This window comes from Schistocerca cancellata, chromosome 1 (assembly GCF_023864275.1).
Source record: "Schistocerca cancellata isolate TAMUIC-IGC-003103 chromosome 1, iqSchCanc2.1, whole genome shotgun sequence".
NCBI classification, from domain to species: Eukaryota; Metazoa; Arthropoda; class Insecta; order Orthoptera; family Acrididae; genus Schistocerca; species Schistocerca cancellata.
Window position 1 is genome coordinate 1,150,602,610 of NC_064626.1, and position 15,601 is coordinate 1,150,618,210.

At 45.3% G+C, this 15,601-nt stretch overlaps 2 non-coding genes across 2 annotated transcripts; one reads left to right on the forward strand and one right to left on the reverse strand.

Annotated features, from left to right (window-relative positions):
* Window positions 1-14,647: 14,647 nt before the first annotated feature.
* Window positions 14,648-14,722, reverse strand: Trnas-cga (transfer RNA serine (anticodon CGA)). Its single transcript has one exon. It is a non-coding gene; the product is annotated as a tRNA-Ser (tRNA).
* Window positions 14,723-14,828: 106 nt separating this feature from the next.
* On the forward strand, window positions 14,829-14,903 carry Trnas-cga (transfer RNA serine (anticodon CGA)). Its single transcript has one exon. It is a non-coding gene; the product is annotated as a tRNA-Ser (tRNA).
* The last annotated feature ends 698 nt before the right edge of the window (window positions 14,904-15,601 follow it).

Here is a 15,601-nt window from a genome sequence, read left to right on the forward strand (position 1 = left end):
TGACAAGTAGATTTGAACGAACAGTTTAGTGTGTTTTGCTGTTATTTGTTGGGTAACTATTTAAGCTACGGGTCTAAAAGGTTCTTTGCTGGTCATCCGTTAGCCACTTAACATGACGAAACGTAAATTTTATGTCTAAGTTTACAATAATTTTGTGTTTTTATTCTCTTATATCTTAGTCGCCAGAGAAATGAATCGGCAACATTTAGTAGAAAATCGAATGGTAAATTATCAAGTTAAAGTGTAGAATACGAGTGCTAGTCCACACTCTGAAGTATTGAAGAGTAGGCTTTCGTTGTGGGGCATCCTCTATCTCCTTTACACGACTGGGTAGCGCTACATCAACGTGCGTATTTAAGATGTTTGTAACTGTGCTAGTGCGTTATTATTAGGCGTGGAATTAAGTACACCGTTTGCTTACAGAAAAACGAACTGTTTATAACTGCAGTGCAGCTATTCACGGAGACCCAGTGTGCGCTGTATTTATCGTCTGGCTGCGAAACTTTGGTGGATATGCTAATGCGATTTACGCTGAAAAAAGCAGTTCCAGTTTCGGGCGCCAGGTGCAAATCTGGCACTGTACTCTGTTTTTATGTCGGTATGACATCCATGCTGTCAGTTGACAAGTCATGACTTGAGTGAACAGTATGGCTACCGAGAAAGATAGACTGTGTGCTGTTAGTGGAGCAGTTTTGTGTGCATGGCAGTAAGTATGGCGCTGCACTGAGAGAATATCGTGTTGGGCGCGAAGAACCATTACACTCGCCGTATGAGACTGTGTGATGTGGATTCACAGGCACCGTTATTTTCGGTCCGTTGTTCTTTGAGAAGAATGCACCCAGAGGGCCTGGCAGGTGTCCCATGACGTCTGAAAGTTACCGAGACCTCCGAGTACAGCATGTACTTCCTGCCTTGGAAGAGCGTGACTGTGTGGAAACCATTGTTTTCATGCAAGATGGGGCAACACCTCATGTCGCTCGGCCGGTGAAAGATCTGCTCAATGCAACCTTGCACGAACGTGTTATCTCCAGAGGCTGCAAGATCGCCTGATCCGACGCCCTGCAGCCGCGCGGGATTAGCCGAGCGGTCTGGGGCGCTGCAGTCATGGACTGCGCGGATGGTCCCGGCGGAGGCTCGAGTCCTCCCTCGGGCATGGGTGTGTGTGTTTGTCGTTAGAATAATTTTGGTTAAGTAGTGGGTAAGCTTAGGGACTGATGACCTTAGCAGTTAAGTCCCATAAGATTTCACACACATTTTTGAATCCCTGTAACTTTTGGCGCTTAGGATACGTAACACGGACACGTTCGGTCTCTATCTGATTTGAAGGCCGGTATAAAGGAACACAATGCTTAGATTCAACCGGAAATCGTACGACCAAGTATTGATGACGTCGTTTTACGGATACAGCATCTCGTCGACGTCTCCGAAGTTCATACTTAACGAACTGTGTAAGCGGCTGTTAATAATAAACTCAACATTATTCCCTTCTCACTTGTTTGACCTTTCCTGCCCGCGTCCCGTTCCTAGTACACTACTTATAGAAACATTTCTGTACGTTTTTCTTGCATTCATAGTGCCAAATTTCCACCTGTTGACCAAAATTGGAGCTAGTTTTTTTCCAGCGTAAATCGATTCTGCATTAACTCATTAGCATATGTACCAAGTTTCGCTGCCATAGGATAACTACATCACAAACTGGACCTTTGTGAGTAGATATACTTTAATTTTAATCACCCACTAGTATTGGTCTCCATGTTAAAAATATTTTATAAACACCTGTCCTCGAACAAAACGTGTGCTGGGTACACTGTCACAAATTGCGTACACGCAGTCGATCGGTGAAGTTGAAGTTTCCCGCAGACATATACTGACAAAACTAAGGCCAGGTCAACGTGGAGCACGTGCTACAGCAACCCATGAGATCAATCAGTCGCATCATATCTGAACTTACAACTGGTCAGCCGGTAGAAAAAACTTCGTCTTCTAGGCACAAGTGGCACATCCGAATCATCCGACCGCCGTGTCATCCTCAGCTGAAGATGCGGATAGGAGGGGCGTGTGGTCAGCACACCGCTCTCCCGGTCGTTATGATGGTTTTCTTTGGCCGAAGCCGCTTCTATTCGGTCGAGTAGCTCCTCAATGGGTCAGCCGGAAGATGCAGATTAAAGTTCCTAGCAGGTTTCGCCAAAGTAGCCCTACCAAAAGCTGGGAAAAGCATTGTACTCTCTTCAAAGCTCACTGACAGATATGGAACTGACTTGGACATCTAATACCGTCCAATAGCATAGTGTAGAAGTGGACTTGTTTCGATGAACTTTGGTGCAATCAATCGGCTCAGTCGCTCTCTGTCTAAGGTAGTTAAATGGCTCTCCACAATCGCTTACAAAAAGTTCTGAAACAAAAATTACATCTCATTACACCACCTAACGCTCTTTTCGTCAGTTAAACGAGTCTGCATCTATATCGCTAATTACACGAGAGAAATTTTTTGTCTGTAACTTTTGCAGTTCTGACGAGACAAGGTATTACAGGGCATCTAGACTGATCAGCCAGAACACTATAACCGCAGACCTATTGTCAATATAAACCCGTCCAGGCGGTAGCAGCGTCTCCTGCTAGGAATGACTGCTGTTCAGACACACGCACGGTGCATCTAGTATCAGTGAGGGTGATGTCCGCTTGTAGAATGGAGAAGGCGCGCGATCTACCTGAGTTTGACCGAGGGCAAATTGTGATGGCTCGGAGGCTCGGCATTTCCATTTCGTAAACTGCACGACTTGTCGGGTGTTTGAGGAGTGCTGCGGTGAGTGTCTTCAACACGTGGTGAAACCAAGATGAAACCACATCCAGACATCGTGGAGTTGGGCGAGCACCTCTCATTACAGATGTGGGACGTCGTAGGCTGGGCAGGCTGGTCAAACGCGAGAGGCGGCGAACTGTGGCGAACTAACATCTGACTTTAATGCTGGTCAGAGTAAAAGTGTGTCTGAACACACAGAGCAATGGGCCTTCGCAGCCGACGATCCATTCATGTGCCAACGCTAACGCCACGACATCGGTAACTATGAAATGGCCACGTGACCATCGGAACTGGACCTTGTCTCAGCGGCAGAATGTTGAATGGTCTGATGAATTCTGATACCTTCTTCAACATGCCGATGGGAAGTTGCGAATTCATCCCCTTCCATGGGAACAGCTCCTTGACACCTGTCCTGTGTGACGGAGACAGCCTGTCTGTGGCTCTATTATGCCCTGGAGAACATTCACGAGGCCATTCATGGGTCCAGTGAAGCTCCTGCAGTTCACCTTGATGGCCAAGGGGTGCTGTACACTTGTTACAGACCACGCACACCTCTTCATGACAATCGTATTTCCCAACGGCAGTGGCATTTTCAACAAGATAATGCTCCATGTCATAAGGTCAGGAGTGTGATGGAATGGTTCGAGGAACACAGTGGCAGATTCCGATTGGTGTGCTAACGAGCCATAGCTGAAAGTCACCGAACACATCTTGGATGAGACTGAACGTGGCATCAGAGCTCATCACGCACCTCCCGAGAGTTTCCGGGAATTAGGTGATTTGTGTGTGCAGATGTGGCGCCCACTCCCTCCAGCGACCTACCAAGCCTTATTGCTTCCATGCCATGACGCGTTCCCGCTGTTATCCATGACAAAAATGGACCTACCGTCTATTAGGCAAGTGGTAATAATGTTCTGGCTTATCAGAGTATATCCCAAGTTGGTAGAGCTGCATGTTCAGACCCTGGGTCAACAAAATACTCCTCCTCGTGCCTCCACATACATGGACACTAGTCCATTTCTCAAAAGAAGCCCGTCTGGGTAAATATTGCTCTGTTCTGAAGTAGATTACCGTAAGAGTATATTGAAATCATAATTTGTAGCGACCTACCAAGCCTTATTGCTTCCATGCCATGACGCGTTCCCGCTGTTATCCATGACAAAAATGGACCTACCGTCTATTAGGCATGTGGTAATAATGTTCTGGCTTACCAGAGTATATCTTAAGTTGGTAGAGCTGCATGTTCAGACCCTGGATCAACAAAATACTCCTCCTCGTGCCTCCACATACATGGATACTAGTCCATTTCTCAAAAGAAGCTCGTCTGGGTAAATATTGCTCTGCTCTGAAGTAGATTACCGTAAGAGTATATTGAAATCATAATTTGTATTTGGCCTGAACTTTGGCTGCGGTAATTCAAATAATCGTGTTTTGACGGAGTATCCCTCCAAATACAATAAAACAAGATTCACCCACATCAACACACCGAAGAGTGGAGATGGATGTGGTTGTGTTTACTGGTGTAGCAGATGTCATTTTGGTATGAAATTCAAGCTCCCTAAGGAAATAACGATCGTGACAGCCAAGCTTTCAGCTGTACAGCGAGCTCTTCAATACCCTGAGAAGCACTTAAGCTATTAGTTCGTTACCCTTTCTGACTCCACATCTGCGCTAGAACTCCTAAGACATAAAAATCTGACACTGCACATTACAATCAAAAATCAGGCAGTACTTACCATGTGCTGCGTAAAAACACCCTGTGGTGTTTCTGACAATGGAAGAGTAAACCAGTTAGCCAAAGTAACCGTCTATGATGCAGCGAGAGATTACGCGGCATTAGCAGCTGCATGCATTCTAAATGTTAGCAAATTAATAATCAGAGAGAAATGGAACAGATAAAGGAAAGATATCTGCAAATATAAAGGCAAAGATTATGTCAAAGTGAACTTAGTGCTGACTGCTGCCGGCCGCTGGTGGCCGAACGGTTCTAAGCGCTTCAGTCTGGAACCGAGCGACCGCTATGGTCGCAGGTTCGAATCCTGCCTCAGGCATGAATGTGTGTGATGTCCTTAGGTTAGTAAGGTTTAAGTAGTTCTAAGTTCTAGGGGACTGATGACCTCAGATGTTAAGTCCCATAGTGCTCAGAGCCATTTTGCTGACTGCTAACTTCTGACACGAGAAGAGTCGATGGTCCAGAAGACTCACGAACACTACAAGGCATCATACTTTTAACACAGGCTGTTTGGGAAGCATCTGCATCATATTGTGCTGGTCACATCCTGACGGTCCGACTAAGGTGTAGAAAAGCGTATCAGTCACACCTTTTTCGGTTTCACGAATGGATACAACACTACCAGACACCTCCTGCAATGTCTGGTCACCATCGGTTCCTGTTTGCCGAAATGTGGAACCATACTGCTATGCTTGAAAGACTTGCGAATTTATTGTCCTTTTGTATTTTCATGTTTATACTTATTTACCATGTACTATATTCTATGTGCAAGTACCCCTACAATGTGTTAAACCTTAGGTGTATGATGATGGCTATATTTTTTGCTTACGTGTACTGTGAAAACTTACTTCTTGCAGAATTGTATGATTCTCGGTCGACAAGATGCACCCAATAAGTTTTGATGAGTGAATTTGCGAGTATGAAGTTATGTAACGTAAATGGCCGTATACTTTGACCGCATTGACTTAGAAGCTTAAATGTTTCACACCGCCAAGGGATCGGAGACCTTAGTATGCGACATAAATTTAATTTTGGTACCTCTACCCGTTCCTGAGAAAAAAGGGATCTTAACGATCGGACACGCAGACAGACAGATTGACAACAAAGTTATCCAATGAGGTTCATTTTTTACCGACTGGCGTAGGAACTCTAAAAGAAGAAGGGAAATTGACGACATTTAATTATTTCTGGGTCACGGTTCCAAGAAATAATTTAATAGAAATAACTTGAATGGAAATGCACGCTTTTTCAGGGAATTTCATTGATGAAAGCTTCTTGGGTTATTAGACACATTGTGGCGTCGAGTTGTTGCAACATTTCGATGAGTTTCCTAATTGTCATGTTTTATGCGAAGTCTTCACCTGAAGATGGCGAGTAGGAAAGTTGTCGAAACGTTGCGATAACACGACGCCTTGACACGGACGCCAACTCGAGAAGATTTCACCAAATTTAAGCGAGTCTGCTCATACGAGTCTGTTATCCCCTTCAGCAGATGGACGAGATTATAACTGACAAGAAAACGAGGTTTCGCTCGGCTGGGTAGGTAAATTAAGAGCAGCGCTTGGCAAGGGCGGCCAGGGTGGCGCGCTTTAAGAGTGGGGTGGCGCAGACGGCGTCGCCCCGTGGCGCTGGGGTGGCGGGCCGCCTGTTGCGGCGCGCATGCCCGCGGGAGCGGCGTCGGCGGCGGCGTCGCGACGCCGGGAGGCGGGCGCCGGCAGTAGCGTCCGGCCATGCGGGGCGCCGCCACCCCCCTGCTGCTGCTGCTGCTGCTGGTCTTCGGGACCGCCGCGCGGCTCCGCGGTCGCGAAATCGACGCTCGGTCAGGGAGCGGGCGCCAGTGGTGGATACCCTCTGGAACGACGCCTCACTACCTTACCGCGTATCCCAGTTCCGTTACAGCAGCCGCCATACCGCGAAACGACCATGTCGGTGGACTTCCCGCGCTTAGCGAAAGTCACTTCTCTGATACCACTCCGCGATCTCCTACCATCGAACCTGGCGTCGGCCGTGCCGCCCACAAGTTACCAGCACTGCCTCCGAGTGTATCGGTTGGGCCTAAGAGAGGCCACGAGTGGCGGGATCTCCACAGAGGAGCATCCGATACAGCTCCGACGAATTCGGCAGATGTCGCGCCGTCTACTGACGACCAGAGTAGCCTGTCCACTGGCTACAACGAACCTAGCGTCTCCACCACTGCTACGCTCCTGGGACTCATCGCTCGACGTATCGTTGGTGTATCTAAAAAGGTACAAAGCGTTACACCACGTGGATCCGCTGGTAATTTTGGAAGTGGCCGCAATCCTATACTACCAGAGTCTTCGACATACTCCACCGTGCAGCATGACAGGCGTGGTACGGCATCGCCAACGTCGAAGATTCTCACGGACCAAGAAGACGATAAAAGTGACCCATTATCTGGTACTGATCTCTGGGAAACCATCAAAGTTTACGTCGAATACAATGACACAAGTTCAGGGGTGACTACAAGTTTCTGTTCGTCATCCGATTGTTCCGAGTGCAAATGTTGTGATCGGTGCAGAAACACCAGCTTCTCAAACAGTACAGTGCCCCAAGGTAGGGAAACGGTGTCCTTGTCCAGTATCGTGCTTGGTACCTTGCCATCTCCCACTAACGAAGCGGACTCTCATGAGAGAGAAACGTCTCGTTCGGCTACAACACCAATACCTGCTGCAACACAGGCGCAGTCCAAAGGGTTTTCCTTCTTTGGCACCACAGGAGAAAATAGCAGTGGCACGGAGCAGACTACGAGTACTCCCCAGACGACGAAACTGCCCTCAAGTAATGGACTGTCAGCAGGAAAAGCTGAGATAACATTTACGGTAAGTAATATGTTTACTACAGGTTTCTCGACACACGAAGGTAATACGAATTGGAAAAGCAACCTTCGTGGATCTCAGCCAGTGACTTGTAATGATTCCAACAGGAAGGGTGTCGACGAGACTGGTACAACGGAGAACTATTACACTTACTACGACGGGTCACCTAGTTCTAGTACGTCATGGAACGATAGCGAGGGAAACTCGTATTCTATTCTGCAGAGTTCTAATGCCTCTGATGCGAACACGTCACACGATGGTTCTCTTGGAAACGGTGATGAGGTCAATTTGGATTACCAAATGCAAGATGATGACGAGACATCAACTGAACTTTATTCTTTGAATGTCACAAGAGGTATGCCGTCAGTCGGTTCCAGTAACGTGCTTGAACCTTTCACCACCAGTCAACCAGCATCGACGTGGAGTGAAGGAATTACAGAGGCTCTCCCGGAGGATCCACTTACAACTAGCAATAGTGCGGAGGATTATGGCTCTATCAGCAATGCAGACATAGCCAGGTCCTCATCCAGTTCTCCAGAGTATGAAACGACTCTCTTTACAGATGCAGCTTCGATCGAGGCGGGTGGGCAGTCAGTGACGAATGACTCTCTTCGCCAAAGCCCTCCCCTGGATGAAGTTACCGAATCGTTCATACCGTCATCCAATGGGCCAGGCTCCACAGAAGAGGCCACTTATGATACTACTACACGTCAGACCGGTGAAACGTCCCAAGAAGAAGGGACTACGTGTGGGTCTCTGGAGCTGGGGAAATGCCGGAAGCCTTTTACCGAGTCGGTGTCTACTCTCCGGCACCGTGCTCTTCCAGAGCCGACGACGATCACCACTGTAGACGCAGCACCTGGAGACCACCCGGCGGTCGGCGACCCTACAGAGGCGAACGACCGCGAGCCGCAGCCGTCGGCGACCGGCAGCTTCCGACCGGAGGCGGTGCCCGAGAGCAGGGTGCAGCCCACAGCCGCCGCGCCGCCCCCGCCGCCCCCGCTGCCGCCGCCCCGCGCCTTCAACAGGTCGGCGCTTCTGGCCCGCTTCCAGCAGCTGTACCCCGTGCAGCTGTGGCGGTCGCGCGGCGTCTTCACCGACGACTTCTTCGACCTGGTGGCGGACCTGTGGCTGCAGTACCCGCCGCAGACGGACACCTCGCACTACCTGCTCGCCGGCACCTATTGCGCCATCATGGCCGTCGGCGTCGTCGGCAACGCCCTCGTCATTTTCATGTTCATCAGGTAAGTCCGCACCAGACACGCTACATCGTCAAAATACTATGAAATTGACCTGCCATTGCGAGGGCGTCACTTCCAGACATAAATTAATGCAGTGCGTTTTCCGATCGTTGTGTATTAGAGCACGATGTATTTTATCGTGGACCATGACATGACATTTGTTACTAATAGTGATTCAGGTGAGTGCGAGTACGAGTTAAAACCAAACGTACTCGACATTCGAACCCGGAAGTCCCGCTTGTGGCGAGCTGTCGCCTTAATCACTTCGGCTATCCGAGCACACCTCCAGGGCAGGCCCCAACTTCCATTCGTCCTGGCGTTCCCTAGTTCTCGCACTGTACTAGCGTTATTCCCGCACAGGTTGAGAGTCATGTTGTAACCTCGGCCTATCCTGCTTGCGATATCAAATATGAACGTGGATCGCATGTGTACCTAATGAAATTTTTCTAATTGGATAAGGCCATGGTTCCCGAAGAATTAATACCGATAAGTAGGGGGAAAGTGTAGAACCGATCTTTCTGATAGAAAATTCTGCTAAAAATAAAAAGTAATTAAACCGAACAGGGCTACAATTTGTAAAAATGAAAGTTATTTTGCGCATTTACTTACGAACAACACTGGACAGAAAAGGGGTACCACTGATTATGAATCCAAAAGTTACACTAATGAACAAAAAGGAAATAATTACGGTCGCCAGCCCACTAGGGCGATTTACATCCAAAATCAGAAAAACATTTATTATTAAACGCTGACGTGGCAACTGAAAGTTGTCACGTTTTTTTGACACTAATTTTAAGTGAGTATGTAATGATAAAGAAAACTGAGAAGTCACCTTTACGTTAAGTTTGTCATTAAATTTTGAAAAAGGCAATCGATAATGATTTGAAAATATTCACTTAAACTGTATGTTAGTATTGAACTTCGTTACGTGAACAATGACTTTCAGAGACCTCAACATATCGTCATCAAAGAAATTTAGAGAAAGGCAAGCACTTTTTACTTTGCAGCTACTTACAAGCGAATGGTCAGACTTGTCATGTCGAAACCTGTGTTGCTTTTTTTACCACTGTGAGTTAACATTGCAAGAAGTCTGTATGCAGAATTTTAGCTGCTGACATGACCTGGAAGTCTGTAAACAATTTTATGAAGTAAGACATTATTGTCGCATGGTTTTCACGCTTATAACTGCCTCTTGTACAACCCTGACCTCTCTCGCTACGTTATACCAACGCCATCTAGGGACAAGGTGGCGTTAGCTACGCGCCGCTCTCTTGCCACAGCGGTGAGAGAGCTGATTCCCCCAGTGAAAGCGATCGTATGATAATTAAACATTCGTTGACAAATATGGCTGATATGTTATCTACGACATTCTTTCCAAATAGCTATGAAATAGACACAAATAAATATACGGTTTAGAACACGTCCAAATTTTATTGCTTGTAATTACCGCAAAAATGCGAAACATTGATACATTGTTCAAAACATAGGTTTTTTGTGCACCAAGAACATACAAGTAAAGACGACATATGACAGCCCTGCGAATCACAGACGTTGTTAGATGTCCATAGACAAAACTGGGCTGGTTTTAGGAATGAATCAGGCCTAATATCAGCATATTTCGAGGAGTGCCACGCATATTTAATCAAATGCTGAAATCGTGGGGAGGAAAATAGATAATGTACTACTGATTGCAGCTTGAGAATATTGTCACGGTGATAGACAGGAAATTGCAGTGATCAGCACACAATAATTTTCTCTGTTAGTTTTCTGTAAAATGCCTTCCACTGGCGGAAAAATTCTCTGTCTACGGGTTGAATTACGTTGGTCGTGCCGGGTGGAATCTGAAGCATCTCTACTTCTTTGTCACGGTGGGCTCGAAATACAGCTTTTAATGAATCAGACCTTTTATGACCTGACCACGAATCTAGGAGAAGAGATTTGTTCCCGCAGAACGGAAAAAAAGCATGACGCATGAAAAGTGTAACGTTTTCATTTCCATTTTTCCAGACTTCGATGCGTCTACCACAAGATTGTTTGTGTAGAACATTGTTCTTTTGACACGTGGTCCAAAACGTCCAGTTGGTTCTTGAAGACACACATAAATTTTAGGCAGCAGTGAACCATCCAGACTAATTATGGGCATTATAGTGTATGAATGGGTGAGTGCAGTCGTGGACTGTGCAATCGACTTAATATGTTTTTCCCGTTTGAATGACAGTGTTCTTTTCGCATGCATTTCTTTTTGAAAACCTGACTGATCTGCATTGTACACGTATGATTCACTAAAACTAGCGATCTTATTTTTTGCATTCGTAAGAAAAGCTTATATCATTTCGACTTGTGTCACTTCATTTTCCGACCTGTTTCTCGATACAAATTTTGTTATTTTTCTTGCCACAATTTTATGTGATCTTTTGAAGCGACTAATCCAACTTTGAGAAGCTGTAAATTCTTTAGCGCCTATCGCGTTGGCAATCTCTAACGCCCAGTCACTCAAAGTTGTATTGCTCACACCAAATGACTGTTGTCTGGCATCGGTAAATAACTCAAAAAGTCCCGCAGTTATCTCCGTCGCAATTTCCAGTCGACTATTACGTCGTCGAGCAACTTGCTTTTTCCATCTATACAATTCACGTTCAGAACGGACAAAGCGATACTTATTTTGAACAGTACTGACACGTAGGCGTTTCTTACCACTTTCGTTCAACCAATACGTCACCGCTTTTTCTTTGTCTGATAAGGTAATTGTAGTTGCTGGTGTTACTTTCGGAGATAATTGATGATGGTACGTGGCACTATCACTCGAAGAGTCTTCATGAGTGCAACTTTCATCGATGTCGTCGCCGTCTGTATAGTCACAGTCTGCAATATCGAGTGTTCCAGTTGTTTCTAGCCACATGTCTACGCCATTTAATGCTCGTCTAGAAGATTAACAACCATGTCACACAACACATAGTCTTCACGCGTGTTTTCTGTTGATTGCTTCATTTGGCGTCTGTGGTATATCTCTATGGCAAGCAGCAAAACATTTACAGGGTTCGCCATCACTTGTGAGGCGAGATTGAATGTTCACCGTAAAGTGGCTTGCGGAGTATAGATGAACATGTACAGAACATCTTTCATATCTCTAACCAGTTTCAGGACGGTATGTTTCGAAATACGTACCAGAAATTAAAAGGTCGTGCATGCCACAGAAACGAATATTCGTTCCCCCTTTCCACCAAAACCTTGCAGCGATATTCCTCTTTAGTGAAAGCCGCGGTACGACGGCCGCACTTCCCGACCATGCGCACAACGCTCCCGACTCGCCATTTCCAGGGGTGGCCAGCCGTCACTGCAAGCGCCAAGCAGGAAACACAGCCATGTTCGTGTTTTTTTTTAGGGAATTCCAGTTCATGTCAGCAGCTACAATTTTGCAAACGGACCTTTTGCACAGTTAAATAACAGTGTTAAAAAAATCAATACATGTTTCGGCATGACAAAGTCTGACCATTCCGTTGTTAGTTTTCAAATTGAATTTCATATTATTGTCTGAAAAGCTGACCATTTTTTTACTGACTTGAACAGAATTAAATACTAGAATACGTACCAAACCAAACAGCCATGTGCTCCAAGCTATATGTAAAATAACAAAAACTTCAGCACTCTTATTTTGTGCATTTTCTTTAGATCTGGATTTTTTCCAGTGATACATTCTCAAACTTCGGTTAGCATTTACGGAAAAAAGGGAACAAGGACCCTGCTGCGTAACAATGTCTGGGGGCAATGAGGACACAATCGTCCTGAATTTAACTGATTATTATTTAAATAAAGTTCATTAATCAAATCACATTCAGTTGTGCTGCTGGGTTAGCCGTTAATACTTTCTACCAATGAACAGTCTTACTTCAGTGCTGTGCGTGCGACGAAATTCGGAGCCGACGACAAATCTGTGTTGCTAGAACTGCTGCTGTTGTTGAAGACGGTAGCACCTTGTGGGGCCACGGCTAATTACAGGGAAGGGCAATCGTAATTAATACAGCCTCTTCCGCCCGTCCACTGTCCTTCCTCCTGGCCGGCGCGCGTACATGATGCCGCCGAAATGGTACTCTCTACTGCGAGAGCGTTAACACCACACACGACACACTACAAGCGCTGGAACCCGTCTCCCGCTCTCTGCATTTCAGCCCTGACAAATAGTTAACACTAAAATCAATTACGAAAAATTTGAATTTGTAGGACGTAAATGTTCTTTCATTGTTTTTGACATCGACGTTGCGTACTATACAAACAAATAAATTAAATAGGGTTCCACAACGTGTCCTTCATACATGTGAACGATTTTCTGTATAGTGGACATCAAGTATAACACGTTGGTGTCGCATATGTCATGAATCGAGACAAGTCCCGCGCTAATCATGGGACATTCGTGAAGCCTTTCTCTTACGCCGTTCTCAGTAACATCCTAGTCGACGCGATACGCTGTTGCTTCGTGCAGTTTTGTGAAAATGGTACTCCGTTGAGCACTGCGTAGGGTAGTTATAAAGCAATGGCACCAACGGAAGCTGTCACTCGTGACTTGCAAAGTACTACCGGAGGTGCAGCTAGCACAGTGACTGTACGTAATTAGTTAAAAAGCTTGGGGCAGAATGGTCGAAAAGCCTACTCGTAAGGCATACACTTCTATACTCAGTGCTAAGTGACACTTGAGGTGCTGTAGAGAGCGATCCCACTGAACAGTGCATCACTGGAAACAATTGACTTGGGCTGATCAACCACGCGATATCCGCTGGGAATCCATTGGAAGAGTTTGGGCTTGAGAAATATCCCGAGAACTTTACCTGCCATCATGCACAGAGCCAAGCCTGAAGTACGTAGGAAGTGATGTTGCAGCCTCAAAGTGTTTTTAATGGTTGCGGTGTGGTCCCCTTACTTAAGAAAGCGCTGGACGTGGAAGGATATGAACAAATATTCCAGCGTTCTGTACTGAACACAGTACAGGAACAGTTTGGAGACGATGATTGTATGAGCATGCTAATACATCCTGTAATAAAGCAGCATTTGAGTGACAGTAATTTGTGGACAACAGCATTCCTGAAACTCACTGGCCTGTCCAGTCCCGAGCTGAAGCCTATGGATGAGTTAGAACGTCCAAAATCGCTATCTTTTCTGGTTTAGTCTCCTGTGGTAGAACGAGATGGCATTCCTCCATAGACATTCAGAAACTTAATTGAAAGTGTCTCCTGCAGAGTTCAGGGCATCATAAAGGCGAAAGATTGATAGACCCACTAATAGGTGCAGGTGTAATTTTCATTAGATAATGTAAGCCGAAAACAGTCTTCCTTACGGCTATGTTTTCATGAAATACAAAAAGTACAAATTTTAGCTGATTCTCCCTTCATAGTTAAACGGGATTCTATCAACTGCTTCTTCTTTAACTTGAAAAAAAAAGAAAAAACAGTGCATTCATCTCTGGCGTCAGTGGTTATAACACCAATAATTTAAATTGTAAATACTCTCAAGTTCAGAACTGGAATGGAATCTAAATTTTTGGGTGAATACATTATGAGAATGTGAAGCGCAAGACACACATTCTGTAGCACTAGGAATACCCAGAGTCAATAACATTTCCATTTTCAGTCGTCTGAGCTGTTACAGACAAACAAATCACTAGCTTCACGTATTCTACGTGTATGCAACAACGTTCTCGTCTTTTAGAAACATTAGGTAAAAGAGTACCAGAATAATGATCTATGGTCTAACCTGAGATCATCTTTGAGACATCTCTTTAAGGACCTACACATTGTAAAAACAGCTTATATTCACTAATGAAATATGTTAGCTGCAGTTAAGAAGTAATAATAATCTACAAAATTGCCATACTAGCTGCCAAAATGACTATCATTACCATTAATTAAAGTGAGATATGCGACAAGAAAAATAATAAAAAAACACAAATAGTGTATGAAAAAAAATTATACACATTACTCCAGAATGAGATTTTCACTCTGCAGCGGAGTGTGCGCTGATATGAAACTTCCTGGCAGATTAAAACTGTGTGCCCGACCGAGACTCGAACTCGGGACCTTTGCCTTTCGCGGGCAAGCGCTCTACCAACTGAGCTACCGAAGCACGACTCACGCCCGGTACTCACAGCTTTACTTCTGCCAGTATCTCGTTGGGAAGGTAGGAGACGAGATACTGGCAGAAGTAAAGCTGTGAGTACCGGGCGTGAGTCGTGCTTCGGTAGCTCAGTTGGTAGAGCGCTTGCCCGCGAAAGGCAAAGGTCCCGAGTTCGAGTCTCGGTCGGGCACACAGTTTTAATCTGCCAGGAAGTTTCATACACATTACTGCTGACGCTAAAGTATTTTTGATGTATATCTCAGATATTGATGTGTTGGAACGTATATACCAGTGTACATAAATCAAATGTCGTAAAGGTTGGTAAACTGAAGTGCTCGTATCGTTACAATATGTACCATGAATGAACTGCAAAACATATAATTGAAAAGGAGTTACATATAGTAAAAACTATGTGTAGCGACTGTTACCTGAATAATTAAATAAATTATGTTACATTTTTATGTACTCAACCTTTATCGCCGGCCGCGGTGGTCTCGCGGTTCTAGGCGCGCAGTCCGGAACCGCGCGACTGCTACGATCGCAGGTTCGAATCCTTCCTCGGGCATGGATGTGTGTGATGTCCTTAGGTTAGTTAGGTTTAAGTAGTTCTAAGTTCTAGGGGACGGATGACCACAGCTGTTAAGTCCCATAGTGCTCGGAGATAAAGGTTGAATCCTTTATCTTCTCACGTGAGAAAACACTAACTAAAAACCGTACCGTGAATGAACTGCAAAACATATAATTGAAAGGGAATTACATAAGGTAAAAACTATGTGTAGAGACTGTTACCTGAATAATTAAATAAATGATGTTATATTTTTATGTACTCAACCTTTATCTTCTCACCTGAGAAAATACTAACTAAAAACCGTAATTTGGCAGTTGAAAG